Source organism: Rhinatrema bivittatum, chromosome 3, assembly GCF_901001135.1.
Source record: "Rhinatrema bivittatum chromosome 3, aRhiBiv1.1, whole genome shotgun sequence".
Classification (NCBI taxonomy): Eukaryota; Metazoa; Chordata; class Amphibia; order Gymnophiona; family Rhinatrematidae; genus Rhinatrema; species Rhinatrema bivittatum.
The window spans coordinates 199,506,382-199,511,957 of NC_042617.1; positions in this window are offsets into that span (position 1 = coordinate 199,506,382).

The window sequence follows — 5,576 nt, forward strand, 5'->3', positions numbered from 1 at the left end:
AAGATTAGGGTTGCCAACTTTGACAGGAAAAAAAAGTCCTGACACATGAATATGTTCTGCTATCATCACTCTATCCCGACCCTTCTTACCTCACATTCATCGCCTCCTCTTCAATCCCTTAGCAATCATCCCACTCCTCATGCTCCCCCATCTCTCACCCAAACATCCCCCAACATTCACCTTCTCCTTATACACCCTCCAGCTTTCTCCTGTTACTTGCCTCCCCCAGAATTCATCCCCTTTCATGACCCATCACCCCCATAAGTCAGCCCCTCATCATCATTATCCCCACCTAGCATTCACTCCCTCCTTATCTCAACTGCCTTTTGCATTCAACCCCACTTTCTCTTTCCCCCATGCTTAGTGTTACACCTTCCTCCTTATTCCCCCATCTACACACCCTTTCCCAGCCTTCATCTCTCCTCCTGACTTATCACCCTCCAGCATTCACCCTATCTTGCATCTCCCCAGTATTCACCCCTTTGTCATTATCCCTCCTCATCATCCCCTACAGCATCACCTCCCCTTCCTCTCCCCAACCCCATGCACCCCTTTTCAATCAACTTTTCTTCCTCCTTCCACATCATTTATCACTTGCTTGGCTTCCTTCTCCTTCTCTCTCTCTCTGCCTGCAGCGTGGAGTCAGAAGACCCGGGAGCAGAAAAGAGCAACTGCGGTCCCATGGCCTCCTGCTCCAAAGGCAACAGGCACCACGCATGGGGACGGGAGGGGGAGGATGAGCTGCAGAGAGCACGGCAGCTCTTGCTTTCCCCAATCTCTGATCTGGGCTGCTAAGGTCTTTAACATACCACCAGCCAACAGAGAAAGAGAGGCAGTTCAAAAATGGTTTTTATATTGCTGATTTTGAATTTACTGCCATCAGTCGGCCTGGTCAGCTGAATACCGGACAGTATGGATAGCTTGTGCAGGAGGTAAGGATAGTGACTATCTGTTTGAAAACCACAAGTGCCAGGATGTGCTGTGGTGATGGCAAAACCGCGCCTTTCAAAATGGCACTAAACAGCAACAAGATTGGACTTTTCCAATTTTTTGCAGAATCATAGTTTTGGCTTTGATTTGGTGTCACAGAATAGAGTAAAAGATAAAAACTCTGCCAAGTTTTCTATGAGAGGAAAAAAACTTTTTTTCTTCCCATAGAAAACAATGAAATGTTGTACGATCTAGGTCCCAGTGGGGAGTAGATGTTGTGTTTAACGTCTGTCTCTGTAAATGCTGATTTGTTAGAAAGGCTGAGGCCTGCAGTTTAAGTATTAGGAATGAAGTAAATTACTTTGCCTCTTGTTAACTACGTCAGGCTAAAGCTGTACCTGGGATCCTGAAATGGCAAACAAAATCAATATTTACAGTACTGTTCTTAGAAACTGCAGCATAGCAATTTCTTTTTATTAGAGCTGCCAGTTTCATTGGTGTAGCAATAAAACTAAACCTTGCTCAATGTTTCACAATAAATCCATCTTTAAACATACTTGAGATCAGATCTGCTTTTGTATAGAATGAGCAATGAAGTAAAATACTTTATGTACTGTTTGGTCAGACATTGTTGCAATCCTGCTCGCGGCAGGGCTGCAAGCAGGCTCTCACCTTTTCTTCGGCCAGCCCAGCCCGACCCCCAATGTTGTCATCGGCACGGCAGGAGCTGTGCCGGGGTTTCTCTACAGCGGCAGGAGGCCTCTATCGTGCCGGCATGGCAGAAGCCGCACCAGGGCACTCCCTCGCGGCTGGAGCCGCGCTGCGACTTCCTGCACGGCCCGGAGGCCATTGACTCGCTTCCCATGCGGCTCGGAGGCCGCCAAAGCCCTCTATCAGAGCAGGAGCTGCTGTCAGCGTATCCTGCGGCCAGGAGGCTGCTAACACTTCCCCTGCGCGGCCGGAGCTGCGCTGTTGTTCCTATGCTATTTAATATATGTATATTAGTTTCATTAAATCTATGGTAACCCTCCGCTACCCTCCCCCCCCCCTCCAACCCCCTTACAGTCCCTCATTCCTACCCCTTCCCTCGGAATACCTTGTTACCCCAAAAAGCCAACTCTTATCAGTTCTTACCAGTTTTGACACGTTACTCCCCATGCTTAAGCTGTATCCAAATTTTTCTCTCCCCCTGTTCTATGTAAGACAACTTTGTCACTGTTTTTATGGTTGCAATGTAAACTGGAGTGATAATTAACTCTGTTATTTGAACTTCGGTATAGAAAAGTTATAAATAAATAAATAAATAAATATGTGGCTTGGAGGCCACCAACCCTATCTTGGGGCCTCCTGGAAGAGGGCCTCCAGCCCCGGTGTCTTCTCGTGGCTGGAGCCACCTTCAGTGCACCTTGCGCAGCAGGGAAGCCGCCGTCCACCTCGGGGCCTGCCCAGAGGCCTAGTTCCTGCTCTGGCTCCTCCCCTGCCTCAGTGTCTCAGTTCCTCAGCAGGGCCGCTGTCCAGGGTCCTGCTGCTACTCTTGCTTCTTCTCCTTAGGCGCGGGGCCGCACCTTCTTCCTGGATTTCAAGGGCCAGTGTGGGAGTGGCCCTCCTGGCTCCATCTGCTGATGTCATCTGGGAGTCGTCCCTTCTACCCTACAAAAGGGCTTCATCGTCATTCCAGCTTTGCCTTTGCAAGGAGTAAGTCCTCCTTAAGATTCCACATCTGATTCTCCTCCTAGGCACTCTGTTCCATGTGGGATCCCGTGTCTTCATCTATGTTCCATGTTCCGGTCCCTGCATTTCCTTGATGTTTCTGATGTCCAGTTGTCTGCCTGTTCCTGATGTCCAGTTATCCGCCTGTTCCTGATGTCCTGATGCCCGTCTGTTTCCTGATGTCTTCAGCTCTGCTGACCCATCCCTTGTGGTCTGCGACCAGCCCTGCTGGGTTGAGTAGGGCATGTAGTGGCCCAGTGGTCCGCGACCAGTCCAGCTGGACTGTGTAGGGTGCTGGTGGGTCATTCCATCTGACGGTGCCATGGAGTCTTCTCACCTCTTGTCTGGCCTGCCTTGTTTCTGATGTCTTGATGTCCATAAGCCTGATGTCTGCCTTGCCTTGATGTTCTTGCCTGGTGTCTTCCTTCCCTGGACAGGTCCTATCCTTCAGTGTGGTCTGTGACCAGTCTGGCTGGACTGTGTAGGGCGCCTGAGGGATCTGGCTGCCTGCCCATTCCTGTCCTTGGATTTCCGTGGCTCTGATGCCTTCTTGTGTGGTCCACGACTCTGCCCAGCTGGGCTGAGTAGGGCACCAGAATGGACATTGTTTGTCTGGAAGTTCCGGACTTTTAACCATTAGTTTTAGTCTTGTCTTGCCATGCCTATCTTGTCTTGCCCTGCCTTGCCTTGCCTGTCTGTACCTAGCCATGTCTTGAGTCTTCATCTGCTTTGCCACACCCGATTGTCTTCGTGTGCCTTGCCACGCCTGATGTCTTCATCTGCCTTATCACGTCTTGTTCCACATTTCTGTCCGGCCTTGACCTCTGTCCAGCCTGCTGCTTCCCACTGCTCCTTAGTGGCAGTCCGAAAGGGCTTGGAATGGTCGGAGGACCATTCAGAGACCATCATTGTGTTGGTGGTTTCAAGGAAGCATGCAGGTTCGGTCGAGGCTCAGGGTAAGGACGTTTCACCGCAAGGGCACACATCTTGTCCCACGCTGGAGAGCGCCCCCTGGCGCTCCCTTCCATCTGCAGTGCAACAGACATGTCTTGCAGGCCGATGCAGCAATCTGGGCATTAAAACCTGTACACTGGACATCAGTTCACAGTTTAACGCTCAGATTACATTTTTTTTTAACTCCCAATGCAGCAAACTAATAATATGCTAATATATCTTGAATTTAAAAAATAAAAGCTGATTGCCTTTAAAATGTGCATTCAGCACAGGCAGGGCTGGATTTAAAACTATGGCACCCATAGGCAGAGAACTCAGAGAAACAAAACATTCCCCTGGAAATCAAAGAACAGTGGAGGGAGTTCCACTTTTTGGGTGCCTTCAAAATTTAGCACCCAAGACACATTCCTATGTTGCCTATGTCTAATTCTAGCCCTGGGCACAAGCTGAACATACATTTTAACTCAAGAAGGGAGAGGCGGCATCCCTCATAGGCAGATAATGCAGTGGCAGCCGCTGCTTCTTTGCCAGATATGTACTAATTTATCTGGCTATCTGGTGTGGGTCTCTACTACTTAGCCGGATAACTACTTACAAAATAGCAACTTATCCAACTAAGTGGCAGCTGCCGAATATCCAGCTTTGTTCAGCAGTTGCCACTTAGCTGGATAAGTACTTATCTGGCTAAGAAGATAGCCAGATGTTTAATGGGCGGGCAATGGGCAGATTTGAGAGGCGATATTTACCGTTTATTGTATCTGGATAAGTGCCGATATTTGAACTTATCTGCCTACAGTAGACAGATAAGTTAGATCTGCTCAATACAAATATTTTACTGAGATTTGACCAGAACAAAGCATTTGGAAAAATAGAAAAAAAAAACCCTACAGCTCTTATTCAGAATTTCATTCAGACTCCACCAGCTTCAGTCTATTCTGCACAAAAACATTTCTCCCACAGTCACAATCTTTTCCCATACTCATACTGTCCAGAATAGCTCAAGGGATGATTGCTCCTACTGAAGGCTGAAACCTCCTGAGCTCTGCATTGAGTCCCAACCTGGCACAGTTTCTCTCTGGCCCAGTTAGTCCCAGCTGTAGTAATATATTCCCCACTTCTTGCACTCCCAGATATCCAGCATAGCTCTAGGAAGGCCTACTCCTTTTCCCTTGGGTAGTGGAGTCCTTTGAGCCCCACAATAAGTTCCATCTGAGCACAGATTGGTCTTCTGGCCCCACTAGCTCCCACCACAGTTACACATCCTTATCCAACTGCTTCATACTTCAGTTCACCACTTTAAATATTTATTTATTTAAAAGTTTTTATATACTGCACAATAAGGCATATGTCTGCCCGTCTAGGCGGTTTACAAAAATACAATCATATTTTCATGACAAAACAACAGTTAAAATATGATTACAATACATACATTAAAATTTTAATCCTACTAATAATACAATCGTAGTGGTATATAGCTATGGTTATTATGTATTATAAGCACTATTAAACAGGTACGTTTTCAGTATTTTCTTAAAATCTTTGGAATTTGCTGTCAGTCGAATTTATTCAGGAAGAGAGTTCCACAGGGTCGGGCCTGCTACGGAGAAGGCCCTTTTTTGAGTTAAAGCTAGACTTACTATTCTGACTGAGGGAATTTCTAGTATACATTTGTCCATAGAACAGAGTTGTCTTGGTTTATATATTCGCAGTAAGGAACAAAGCCTCACAGAGTTCGAGTTGTAAAGTAGGTTATGAATAGTGGACAGAATTTTGTATGTGATGCGATGAGTTATTGGGAGCCAGTGAAGCTGTTGTAAGATGGGCGTTATGTGTTCTTTGCGTGGTAGGTTGAATAACATTCTTGCTGTTGCAATTTGAACAAGCTGTAGGGGATGTGTTGTTGATGACGGTAATCCTAAATATAACGAATTGCAGTAATCTAGATTTGTTAAAATTAAGGCTTGTGTAACTGAACGAAAATC